This window comes from Neofelis nebulosa, chromosome 14 (assembly GCF_028018385.1).
Source record: "Neofelis nebulosa isolate mNeoNeb1 chromosome 14, mNeoNeb1.pri, whole genome shotgun sequence".
Lineage (NCBI taxonomy): Eukaryota > Metazoa > Chordata > Mammalia > Carnivora > Felidae > Neofelis > Neofelis nebulosa.
In genome coordinates, this window is record NC_080795.1 from 9,692,439 (window position 1) to 9,705,690 (window position 13,252).

Sequence of the window (13,252 nt, forward strand, 5' to 3'; positions counted from 1 at the left end):
TTTGGAAACAAGTGTAATTCAAAGAATATCGAACTATTCCTTATGTCATTTGACTCATTCTATTTTTACGGCGTAATTATATAGTCGACCCATTTAATCTGAATACCTCACAAAACAGAATCTAGGGTATCTTTTAAACCATTTTAGAATCTGAGAAATCCGATGTCTCTTTGGTGAGTGTGGCCGGCGGGAGCTAGAACATGTATCCTCTGTGGCTCTTTGATGATTTTTTTTTTTTTTTTATCTATGAAACGGATACTTTTAGATAAATGGGTATACGGAGCAAAAAGAAGGCTAGGAGTTGAAGTGAAATCTGTATTCTCTATCTATTATTACATAAGAAGTGACCACGAAACTTGGTGGCTCAAAAAATGATGTGTCTCATCCTCCCACTTCTGTGGGGGTCTGGGCTGTCTCGGGAAATTGCAGTCAGCGTGTTGCTGGGGCTGTGGCCACTGGGAGCCTGGACGGGGCCTGGAGGAGCTACATCCAGGGGGGCTCAGCTGGGTGCCGGGTGCATTGATGCTGGCTGGCTCTTGGTTGGGTGGGTGGACTTCAGTTCCTCCCCACCCGGGGCCTTTCCTACCCCTGTTTGAACTGTTTCGGTCACAGGTCCAATTCTTGGCCAAGGAAGCTTCCCCAGGGAATGATTCTTCACTATGTCCAAAACTGGCTCCCCCCCTCCCCAACTCTCCGTAGTCCCCAGGTTTTTGCCGAGGTGCTCCTTTGCTCCAGGAAGTGCTCTAGGGAGACACCTGCAATGTTCATTGCTTCCAGGCGCGGTGATTGGCATGTGCTAGCCTAAAAGGGAACGTGCCCGGCGAAGTTTTCCTGAGGAAGGTCATCCCCGAGCTGAGTCACATCTACCTCCCTAAGGTAGGTGTTGCGTAGGTGAAGGGATGGGCTGGGGGTGGGGGGCTGGGGGGAGAAATTCAGGAGGGAAATTGCAGCCAGACGCGCCAGACCAAGTCAGGGAACTGAAGCGTGAAACAGCACGGGCCAGTCGGGGATGCTCCAAGCAATTGAGTTTTGCAGCTTAAGCTGAAATGTTTGGGTTGGGGAGGTCGGAGGGATGGAGAAGCCCCGTGTGCCCAGGTAGTGGCGTTTGGACTAGCTTCCGAACCGTGCAGCGTGGGCACGTGGGCACGGTACCTGTGCTGCACATTTTCTCGTTCATTCCTTCAGCAAAGACTTGAGCACCTGTTAGCTTTGAGGCGTGGCACGGCTCCACTTCTGAAAGGTGGAGGTGCCTCCATTGTATAGAGGAGAGCCTCGTTGAGGGAGATGAATTGACTTGCCAAGGTCATGTAGCCCGTGTCGTGGGGGCTCCGGGTGTCTGTCCGCATCGGTGTGAAAACCTGAAGGTACAGATGAGATGCAAACTGGATTTTTTTTTTTTTTGTAGGAATCACCTGAGACACATATTTACAGTAAAGATTCCAGGGCCTCGCCTTAGACTTATTTATTTCTGGGGGAGGGGCCTCGGGTGATGCTTGGCTATTGGTGAAGTCGAGAACCTGGCTTTGCTTTGGGCTTGAACTTTGCACAGTGTGGGTAGGGAAATCGGGAGAGATGTAATTATTGATATGGCTAATTTTAAGTCAACTCTCTTGTTACTTGTGTTCTATTTATTTGATGGAATAAATTCTGCCTAAGTTTGGATTTATCAAGTATTTTTTATTAAACATCTTTTTTAATGTTTATTTATTTTTGAGACAGAGGGAGACAGAGCATGAGCAAAGGTGGGAAGAGAGAGAGAGGGGAGGCACAGAATCCAAAGCAGGCTCAGGCTCTGAGCTGTCAGCACAGAGCCCGACGCGGGGCTCGAACTCACGGACCGTGAGATCATGACCTGAGCCGAAGTCGGACGCCCAACCGACTGAGCCACTCAGGCACCCCTATCAAGTATTTTTTTAGTATGCCATTTTATCTCCTTGGCTGTTTAGCCAAGGTTTGTTTTTATTTTTTACTGGTTGTTCTAAGGATCCATCTATTTAATGCTGAATTCATATTACAACTTTCAGTTTAATCTGAGAACCTTACAACAATACATTTCCATTTACCCTCTGCTGATCTGTTGTTATATATTTTGCTTCTACCTAAGTTATCAACCTCACAAGACAATAGTATGTTTTGCTTTGTAGCCGATTATCTTTTTTAAAAAAGGTAAAAAAAAAAAAGAAAAGAAAAAAGAAAAACCTTTAAAATATTTATACACACTTTTACCAGGCCTACACTCTTTACTCCTTCTTGTAGATCGGAGTTCTTCTGTTTGGTGTCATTTGCCTTCAACCCGAAGAACTTCCTGCATCATTTGCTGTAATGTGGATCTGCTCGTGACAGATTCTGGCTTCTATTTCTCCTAATGAGAAACCGGCCGTCATTAATATCTTTGTATGTAATGTGTTTGTTCCCTCTTGCTATTGATTTATTTGTTTGTTTGTTTGTTTGTTTATTATACCTTCGGTGTTTATGTTTAGCTTTCAGAAATTAGACCGTGATATGTCTCGGTATGGTTTTCTTTGTATTTTTCTGCTTTGGATTCAATGAGCATCTTGAGTTAGCGGTTTGATGTTTTTCAAATTTGGTACATTTCATTCACATTCCTTAAAATATTTTAAATACCATCATTCTCTCTCCTCTAATTACTCATATTTTGGATTGTTTGATATTATTTCTCAAGTCGTTGCTACTTAGTTCATTTTGTTTCCTTTTCTTTTTCTCTGTTGAACTTGGAAAATGTAAGATTACTGACTTGTTCTTTTGAAATGTCCAATTAGCAGACCCATCCAATAAACGTCTTTTTTTCCAGATTTTCACTTTGTTAATTTTTTCTTTTTAATCTCAGTATTATTAATATACCATGTTCTATTAATTTCAGGTGTAGAATATAGTGATTCACAATTCTATACATTACTCAGTGCTCATCATAAGTGTACCATTTAATCCCCATCACCTATTTTTACCCATCCCTCCTCCCTCTTCCCCTCTGATCACCATCAGTTTGTTTTCTGTATTTAAAAGTCTGTTTCTTGGTGTGTTTCTCACTTTTTTTCTTTGCTCATTTGTTTTGTTTGTGAAAGCCCACATACAAATGAAATCGTATGGTATTTGTCTTTCTCTGATTTATTTCAATTAGCGCAGTACCCTCTAGATTCATCCATGTTGTTGCAGATGGCAAGACTGCACTCTTTTTTTATGGCTGAATAATATTCCTTTGTGTGTGTGTGTGTGTGTGTGTGTGTGTATAAAACACATCTTCTTGGGGCGCCTGGGTGGCGCAGTCGGTTAAGCGTCCGACTTCAGCCAGGGCACGATCTCGCGGTCCGTGAGTTTGAGCCCCGCGTCAGGCTCTGGGCTGATGGCTCGGAGCCTGGAGCCTGTTTCCGATTCTGTGTCTCCCTCTCTCTCTGCCCCTCCCCCGTTCATGCTCTGTCTCTCTCTGTCCCAAAAATAAATAAAAAATGTTGAAAAAAAAAATTAAAAAAAAAAAAACACATCTTCTTTATCTATTCGTCTATTGACAGCCACTTGTGCTGTTTCCATAGTTTCGCTATTATAAATAATGCTGCTGTAAGCATAGGGGTGCACGTATCACTTTGAATAAAAATTTTTTTTGTACTTTTTGGGTAAATACCCAGTAGTGCCGTGACTGGATGGTAGAGTAGTTCCGTTTGCAATTTTTGAGGAAACTCCATATCGTTTTCCAGAGTAGCTGCACCAGTTTGCGTCCCCCCTGGCAGTGCAGGAAGGTTCCTTTTTTTTTCCCATACCCTTGACAACACGTGTTGTTCCTTGTGTTGTTGATTTTAGTCATTCTGACGGGTGTGAGGCGATATCTCATTATAGTTGCGATTTGTGTTTTTCTGACCCTGAGTGATGTTGAGCATCTTTCCATGGGTCTGTTGGCCATCTGGATGTCTTCTTTGGAAAAGTGTCTATTCATGTCTTCTGCCCATTTCTTCACTGGATTATTTGTTTTTTGGGTGTTGAGTTTGTAAGTTCTTCATTAGATTTTGGATACTAACACTTTATCCTGTATGTCATTTGCAAATATCTTCTCCCATTCCGTTGGTTGCCTTTTAGTTTTGTTGATTGTTTCCTTCACTGTGCAGAAACTTTTTATTTTGATGTAGTCCCAATAGCCCACCTTTGCGTTTATTTCCTTTGCCTCGGGAGATATCCCATCCAAGAAACTTTTTATTCAAATGCTGTATTTTTAGATTTTTATTTAGTTCTGTTTTAGAATTTCTGTTCTGCACTAATGTATCTCAGATATTCTCCCATTGTACACTTATTTTTCCGTATTTTCTTTTTTGTTTTTAACATTTATTTATTTTTGAGAGAGCCAGAGTGTGTGTGCTGCAGGTGGGGGAAGGGCAGACAGAGAGGGAGAGAGAATTCCAAGCAGGCTCCATGTTGTCAGCACAGAGCCTGACGTGGGGCTCGATCTCAGGAACATGAGATCATGACCTGAGCCGAAATCAGGAGTTGGATGCTTAGCCGACTGAGGCACCCAAGCACCCCTATTTTTCTATATATTCTTCAATATATTTTTTGTAGTTGTTTTAAAGTTCTTAACTACTTATTTCATTAATGGAGTCATCTATGTTTCTTTTCTTATTGACATGTGTTAATTCTTAATTATGGATCACATTTTCCTGTTTCTTTGTATATTTCATAATTTTAAAAATTGTACCCTAGGTGGTGTAAATAAAACAAGAAAGACTGAAGTATAATATTTTGTTTGGTTCAGATCTCAGAGCCTGCCTGCTCTTTCTTCATAATGGAGATTAGGGTGAGGAACTGAATATTCAGATCCCTCAGAATTTAACTAAACTATGGGTTATACTTTTAATTAAAATGAGTTCACCTGATACTCCTTTTTTTTATGATCTCAGCATTTCATCCGGGAGAGGCTTGGACTACCATTTTAGATGCTTTGATTCCCCTTTGTCCTCAGAGATTGAAATACCATGAGAATGCATGGGCTCTGTGATTTCCCTTGGCTTTCTAGCGTCTTCACTGTTGCTCTCTTGTCTGCTTTTGCACAGGAGGGTATGGGGGGTAGATTGGAAGAGTTACTAGGAAAGGTGATTTGCTGCTGCATTTTTGGTTCTTCCAGATTCCAGTCTGTCTGCCCTACCGGTTCACACTGTCCTGTAACACTGGTCTCTGTCCGTGTTCCTGCCAGGTCAGGTCCGTCCGTGGACTACTTCCTCCCCCCTCTCCAGACTAGCCAGGCTCAGCCTATGCAGACATGCACCCTAGGCTGGCTTTCAGCTTGCCTGTGAAGGGCTTGTTTCTTATTGAATGTGGGTCATCGAGGCTTCTGTGCATTTATTACCCTTTGCTGGACGCCCAGAAAAGTATATTTTTATTTGGTCCGGGTGAAATTTCTCGTTACCATGAGGTCAAAGGCCTTTCTACGTGCTCTGTGTCGTAATTGGAAATGGAAGTCTCATTGTACATTTATTTTAAAGCAAATACCCAAAACTTCCAACTCCAACAGTGAGCTCCCTGGGTTCCAGTGGGGTTCAACCGTTGGAAAACACTGGCAGATGATTGGTGTAAGGTGATGTGGCAGGATTCTCACACAGAGAGAGTCGTGACGCTGAGGCTTTTTATCCAGGAGGCAACTTTTATTCATGCCGGCACCGCTCAGTTGGGTTTGTGCCCCAAGATCTGGGCGCCGCACATCACATGGCGTAGTTTTTTTTATACATTTTCTATTTCTTTGTCTCCCGTATATGGTAACACACGTAAACATGCAGTCTGATTAAGCAGGCTCAGTTTACAAGGTCATGAGGGATGTTGTCACGTAGGCGCGTAGCCAGGTTACCTTGGAAGTTTTCTCTCCCTTTTTTCTCCCTCCTTAGGGAGGGGACCCTACCACAGTGAAAGTGCTGAGTGACATTCTTCCACTTTTTCCTTTCACCCAAGACGAAAATCTGGGACCTACGCAATTCTAATGAGCCAACCCTAGTTACCGATAGCCGACAATAAAACACGATAGTCTGCAAGAGAATAAAAAATAAAATCAAACGTTGTTCCCTGGCACTTGCTGTGAGACAGACTTCTTTTCAGGCATGAAACTGCCCGATCAAATGCAAGTCGGAAAGCAGGAAAAGTTAAAGATGCATACATAAAGTGAACCCAGAGCTGTCTTAGTCTGTTTGGGCTGCTGTAACAATCTACCAGAGACTGCGTAGCTTAAATAATAATCATTTGTTTCTAACAGCTCTGGAGGCAGGGAAGTCCAAGATCAAAGTGTGGGCAGATTCCGTGCGTCAGGAAGGCCCATTTCTTGGCCTGTAGACAACTGTCTTGTCTTGTGTCCTCACAGGGCAGAAGGGGTCTCTTGTGTCTCTTTTGGAAGGGCACTAATCCCATTCAGGAGGGCTCCACCCTCATGACCTAACGACCCCCCAGTGGTACTGCTTCCTAATACTATCGCAGTGGGTTCATTGCAATAACATTACTACCACTGAGGATCCAACCATAAAGGATTATTTACTCTATTTCGGGTTTCAAGCCGGTGGTCGTAAATGTATTATCCTTGAACTCGGGACAGCTCTGAGTAGAACGGAGATTTAAGTTGGGAATTGTTTGACTACAGAACATACACCTTTAACCACTAAGCTATAAATACTCCCTTGTTTAACCACTTTTTAACCCTTGTTTAACTTATGTGGTGTATTATACCACATAATATACCCCCTCATTTTTGGGGGGGTGTTATATTTGTCTTATCCGTTACTTTTTGATCAGTCGGTAGTATTTTTATCCAATACCTAGTTTTTTTTTTTTTTGCGAACATTGATTTGAGATGGATATAAAAGAATTCAAAGACTATGTTTTTGAAACATATAATTCGTTTGGGGAAGGCTTACATAAAATAGCCACATAGCCAGAAACGACTACAAAAGATCATATAATAACTGCTATATTTGATGGAGCAAGCTGTATTTTTTATTGTGCAATTTAGTATTACCGTTAAGATCGCAAAATTGCCTTAAATGTGATGGAGCCATTAATCTGATGTTTACCAGTGGTGTCGCTCTTTCCTGGCCATTTATTTTGACACGAATTTTCCCAAAGCCCTAAAGCTAGGGCACAGCAGACATCAAAAATGAAACGTTCAGTCCTGGGTGTAACTGTACCCTGACTTATTTTACAGACACGCCAGGTGGCCTGGCTCACACTCCCCACCCTCTCGATTGCTGGAAGCAGCCTTGAGAAGGGAGCCATGAGTAGCACTGAATGCTGGTCTTCCTGGATCCCACTAGTGCAGTCAGACTCTTGCTGTAATAAACACAGGGACTTATATTGGGACCGTCCATCTGCAAGGGCCTCACTGGAGAGACTCGTCTGGCTCTGCACTTACATCCTAAGGGCAAAGACTTTCCTGGGATACGCGTAGACACAGGCTAAGACATGGATGAACCTGGAAGACTTAGGCTACGTAAAATGAGCCGGTCACAAAAGGACAAATGCCAATGAATCCCACTTACATGAGGTCCCTAGAGAATTCGTGGAGACAGAAAGAATGGTGGATGCTAAGTATTGGATGAGGGAACAGAACACAGAATTCACTCACTCATTCATTAATTTGTATTTAATGGGTACAGAATGCCAGTTTTTCAAAGTGAAAAGAGTTCTGAAGATGGGTGGTGATGATGATTGGACAAGAATAGGAATGTGTACTTAACGACACTGAACTGTATGTTTAAAAATGGTTAAGATGGGGGGGCACCTGGGTGGCTCAGTCGGGTAAGCGTCCGACTCTTGGTTCGGCTCAGGTCACGATCTCACGGTTCATGGGTTCAAGCCCCACGTTGGGCTTTGCGCTGACAGCGTGCAGCCTGCTTGGGATTCTCCCTCTCTTCCTGTCTCTGCGCCTCCCCCACTCACGCTCACTCTCTCAAAATAACTAAACGTTTTAAAAAATTGTTAAGATGGTAAGTTTTATGTTATGTGTATTATACCACTATTTAAGAAATGTAATGATATAAAACATGATGGAAAGTATGCATTTCGATGCTGAGAAGAAAAAGAAGTGCCCAGTAGATTGTGTTACATTGTATTGACATTATGCCTAATTTTTATAAGATAGCAGAAAATGCCAGTGTTGATGTTGGCATTGTTCTATACTTGCTTATTAATGAGACAATTAGCTTTTTTAGAGAAAGCTAAAAGTAGAGATTCTTTGGGTTGAAATCATTGCCACCCACTCTGGAAAGTACTTGAAAGGGACTCTGGTGATACTTCTCACCTAGACAAAAGGCCCCAGACCTTGGCATTGTTAAACAGAGATTTGTCTCTTGAGGACCAAATAAAAAACAACAGTGTGGGAAAGCCGCTGTGCCTGCATGTTTGATGAGTGTAACGTGTGTGTGTGTGTGTGTGTGTGTGTGTGTGTGTGTGTGTCTTACAAACAGTTTAATTGATACTTAGAGTCCCTGCAGTCCACATTGAATATATTATGGAGACTAATTGTTTTCAATTTATTATTTATTTTGAGAGAGAGAGAGAGAGAGAGAGAGAGCGTGCGCGCGAGCCAGGGAGGGGCAGAGAGACAGGGAGAGAAAGAATCCCAAGCAGGCCCCATGCCGTCAGTGCAGAGCCCAAAGGGGGTCTCGAGCCCACGAACCCTGAGATCATGACCTGTGCTGAAATCAAGAGTCAGATGCTTACCGGACTGAGCCACCCAGGCACCGCAGGGCACCCCTTCTTTGAAGGAAAAAAAAAGGTGAGGGGAGACTCGAATGTGATCAACACCTTTTTTGGGATTGGGAGATGCCTTGTAGGATGGGAAATCACCAGTTTATAATCATAGAAGAGAACAGAATTTTGTTGACATAATGCTGTGGCCTGGTGAGGTTTTTTAAGTACTATTACATAATTTTTATTATTTTGAGCAAAGTAGTGATTAATTTAATAGATACTGGGTCAAAAAGTGTAGCTTATAAAAGTAGAATTATCGTATGCCCCAGATATTCTGCTTCTGGGTATACGCCCAAAAGAATGGAAAGCAGGGTCTCAGAGATATTTGTACACCCACGTTCACAGCGGTATCATTTACGGTAACTATAATGTACAAGCAACTCAAGTATCTGTCAGTGGATGAATGAATAAGCAACCTCTGGTATATCCCTAGAAAGCGATACTATTCAGCCTTGAAAAGGAAGGAAATTCTGACACAGGCTACAATAGGGGTGACCCTTGAAGACGTCACACTAAGTGAAGTAGGCCAATCGCAAAAGGACAGATACTGCCTGATTCCACTTATGTAAAATACTCAGAGCGGTTGAGATCATGGAGACAGAAAACAGTTGCCAGGGACGGGGGGGGGGGGGGATCGGGCGGGGGGGGGGTGGGACTTGTTGTTTGATGGGTCCAGAGTTTCCATTTTACAAGATAAAAAGAGTCCTGTGGATGGATGGCGGTGATGATTGCACAACGTTAGGAATGTGTTTAAGAGCGCTGAACTGTACACGTAAAAACCATGTAAGATGGTACATTTTGTGTTGGGTATTTTACCGCCACAGAAAATTAAAAAATAATAACAATTTAAAGATCGGTCTCCAGAGACGATCGATGCTTTTTGGCGTAGGTTATATAGGAAGTTCTTCATTCCCATGTGTCTTCTTGAAAGAAGCCTTTTCCATAAGGTAGGTTAATAAGGGGTTTTGCACAGAAAATTTTGAGTAACTTACAAAATATACGTTTTCTACAACGGTTTCTGCTGGACAAAGAGGTACAGTGACTTGGGAAGGATGAATCTGACAAAAAAAAGAAGCTCTTCGTGTATTTTGGATTTAGGAAATCTCTGGTGGTGTACAAGTTTGAAAAATTTCAAGGAAGGAGGCTCCTGTATTCTTTCTTCCCAAAGTAGCATGTTAGTCCTACAGAACGTATCAAAACTACCCTTGTTTATATTCACGTCCATGCCCGTAAATAACTTGTCCCACCCACACCTGCTGACACACACAGCTACTTACATACACTGTCGGTTTTGTAATTTTGTTAATCTTTTCTAAATGAGATCTTTCAGGTACTGACAATCACTAAAACCCTGGAAAATGGCAATATTAATAATTGGATCATAGCCAATCAGTTACGTCCTCGATTTTTTAAACATGGATTTGTATGATAAGCTCTGTGTCAGGTGTTACAAAATGAACTTTGGAAATGTGCAGCGTTCTTTCTAAAAAAAATGTGTTGTTTGGAACCAGGTGCATTTATCCTTAGGATACGTTTGTGACACGGATATTGTAGTAAGCACTTGAGGGGTTTTCCATGATGACATTTTTCAGAAATGTCTGTCTTGACTCTAACCTTTCTTTTCCCAAATGTGTTTTGCTAGTAAGTGTTACTGTTTATAGAGAATCGGTGAGCAAAAGTGATGGGATACATTTGAGTGAATTTCATGAAACTTTTAAGTGTGCTTTTTCTTTTTTTGTCAAGCCTAGAGAAATATAGGTATCTGTTTAAACTTAGTGCAGTTAAATTAATTATTGGAATACATAAAAAGACTCTTTTTCAGGTACTTAGGTGGCTCAGTCGGTTGAGCATCTGACTTCACCTCAGGTCATGATCTCATGGTTCGTGAGTTCAAGACCCACATTGGGCTCTCTGCTGTCTTCCCAGAGCCTGCTTCAGATCCTCTGTTCCCCTCTCTCTCTGCCTCTTTCCCCCCCTCAAAAATAAATAAACATTTTTTAGAAGCCTCTTTTTAAACTGTCTTCACAGCATGTGAGGAGTATTATGTCAGGTGATTATGGTCTTGTTGGTTTGAACCTCCAGAAGATTCTTTAGTGGTATAATCCTGTCTTTTTGGAAAGAAAAGGTAATTTTCTAGGCTTAGAAATCAGTGATTCATAATCCAGTGACTCCTGTGTGCTTGGCATTTTTACACATTTTGTTGAGACATCTTATCGTGAAGTAGCCAGTATTTCCATTCGTTAAGGGAAAAGCAGGCAGGACGAGGCAGCTGAGACATCGGCATTTAGTGAGTGTTTGCCATGTACTGGTTCCTTCATTACCTCCTTTATAATACACTGGCACATCGTCCTCACAATGGCCCTTCGAGGTAAGGGCTATAATTATTTTCATTTTATAGACTACGAAACCTGGGCTGTAAGAGGTCAAGTTAGTTACTCAAAGTCACTTAGTTGGTGAAGGTGTGGAAGCAAGATTTGAGCCCAGCTGACTTTGCAACAGCCGAGCGCGTCCACTGGATAATCATTTCGGTTCTAATATTCTGTCCCAACTAGGGCTGCTTGGATTCTTTAGAAAGATGCCCGCGTGTCTTCTGTAGCCCTAGGATGATAGCATTTGTCTGGGCTTCCTCTGTGTCTCCTGCATAACCCAAGTTGATACACTGCTGATTGATATGAGGGCAGACAGGACATACAGAACTCGGCTACCTTGGAATCCCCGACTCGTCGAAAATACCTATAAAGTGTCACAACCTGGGCGAAATCCTAGGGATTAGGATAACCAGGCAGGGGGTTTAAGGTTTAGCAGGGAGATGCAGCCATAACTAATCTTTGTATACGGGGTGAGCGTTTTCCTGGAGACCAGTAAGCCGCCGTGGGCATGGAGCGGGGGGGGGGGGGGGGGGGACGTGGTAAAGCATGGAATTCTTCTCGCAAGAGGGCTGGGACGGACTCTGTGAAGGCCGTGTGGGCCGAAGGCTCCAGACACACGTCAGGAGGTGTGGGGTATTTCAGACCGCGAGTGGCACGTACACAGTGAAGGCAAGAAAAAGTGTGGCCCTGTGATCATGTTCCGCGGTGATTCAGAACCGCTGGACACAGCGTATGAGGGAGAGTGACAGAGAGGCGAAATTGATAGGGGGCCCTCTCTGCCAGCCTGCGGGGTGTTGGGCCCGGATCCTGGAGTGATCAGTGACCGAGAGCCCCTGAAAGAGCGCAAGCACTGTGGGCACGGGGGTGGGTGGGGCACACGGTCCTAAAAGGATACGAGAAAGATTGATTTTGCTGCCGCACGGAAGCTTGACAATCTGGGCGTTGAGAGACAGGCTGTGGGATGACAGGTAGCATGTTACCATGAAGTCTTAGAACGTGGCTGAATTCTCGGCTCAGTAAACTTGTGCTGCCAAGTCTCCCTACCTCACGAGGCAGCGTCTTCAAATTTGACATTGTTCAGGCGTGGGCGGGGGCGGGGTGGGGAAAATGGGTGATGGGCACGGAGACACTTGTCGGGATGGGCGCTGGGTGTTGGATGTAAGGGATGAATCACTGGGTTCCGCTCCTGAAGCCAGGGCCACGCGGTATGTTAACTGACTTGAATTTAAATAAATACATTAAAAAAAAAAAAAAAAAACGACGTTGCGATTGCTCAGTGATGCTATGTTGATATCACGAGCTACCTTTGCTCCTCTAACTCCTGCCATTCGTAGTGTCTCCTCCGTCCTACGATAATCCACCTTCCACCCCCCACTCCCCTAGTTGATTGAAATGTATTTCTTGGACCTTTTCCTGTCTGCCCATGTTTCAGTGTGTCAAGGTCCGACAGTATCCAACACCCCGATCAGCCTGGGTTGTATAGGAGGTACGGGGTAATTCCAGGCTCATACATCATCTTGGGGACTTAGCGGTGGGCGGATGGCAACATGCAGAAGGTTCGGGCACCTAAGCTGGACTTCAGAATGAGACTTGTAATGCGTATGTCCAGAGCGTAATAGAGCATTACCCTTCCACCTGTATGGTTGATGCAGTTAGAGCAGAGTAGTACTTCTGTGTATTTGTTTTTCTTTTAAAAAATTTTTTTAACATTTATTTATTTATTTCTGAGAGAGAGACGCACACAGCACAGCGGGGGAGGGGCAGAGAGAGAGAGGGAGACACAGAATCCGAAACGGGCTCCAGGCTCCGAGCCGTCAGCCCGGAGCCCGGCGCGGGGCTTGAACCCACGAACCGTGACATCGTGACCTGAGCGGAAGCCGGACGCTCAACCGGCTGAGCCACCCAGGCGCCCCTACTTGTGTGTATTTGTTTTCAATGTGATACTTTTGTTAGTTCAGCCTGTAATTTTACCAGTATTTTATGTATATGTAACACTTGAGTGATAAACTCAAGCTCATAGGTCTTTTTCAGATTAATTACTTTATCACTCCTAACTGCAGAGTGTGTTACTTATATTTTTTCGTTGATGAACTTAGGAGGGGCAAGGGCTCTTTCTTACTTAATCTTGGTGTCTTTTTCCATCTAGTTACCAACAC

General features: G+C 43.4%; 1 protein-coding gene across 5 annotated transcripts in view; it reads left to right on the forward strand.

Annotated features, from left to right (window-relative positions):
- The window catches only part of FAM110B (family with sequence similarity 110 member B), a 144,601-nt gene that overhangs the window by 17,242 nt on the left and 114,107 nt on the right, over positions 1–13,252 (forward strand). For 2 of the 5 annotated variants that reach the window (XM_058699639.1, XM_058699633.1), the window contains exon 2: positions 778–876. The exons of the other annotated variants lie outside the window; for them this stretch is intronic. The gene's annotated coding sequence lies outside the window, so the exon portion shown is untranslated. The remainder of the gene's footprint in view (positions 1–777; positions 877–13,252) is intronic. 5 annotated transcript variants of the gene reach the window in all.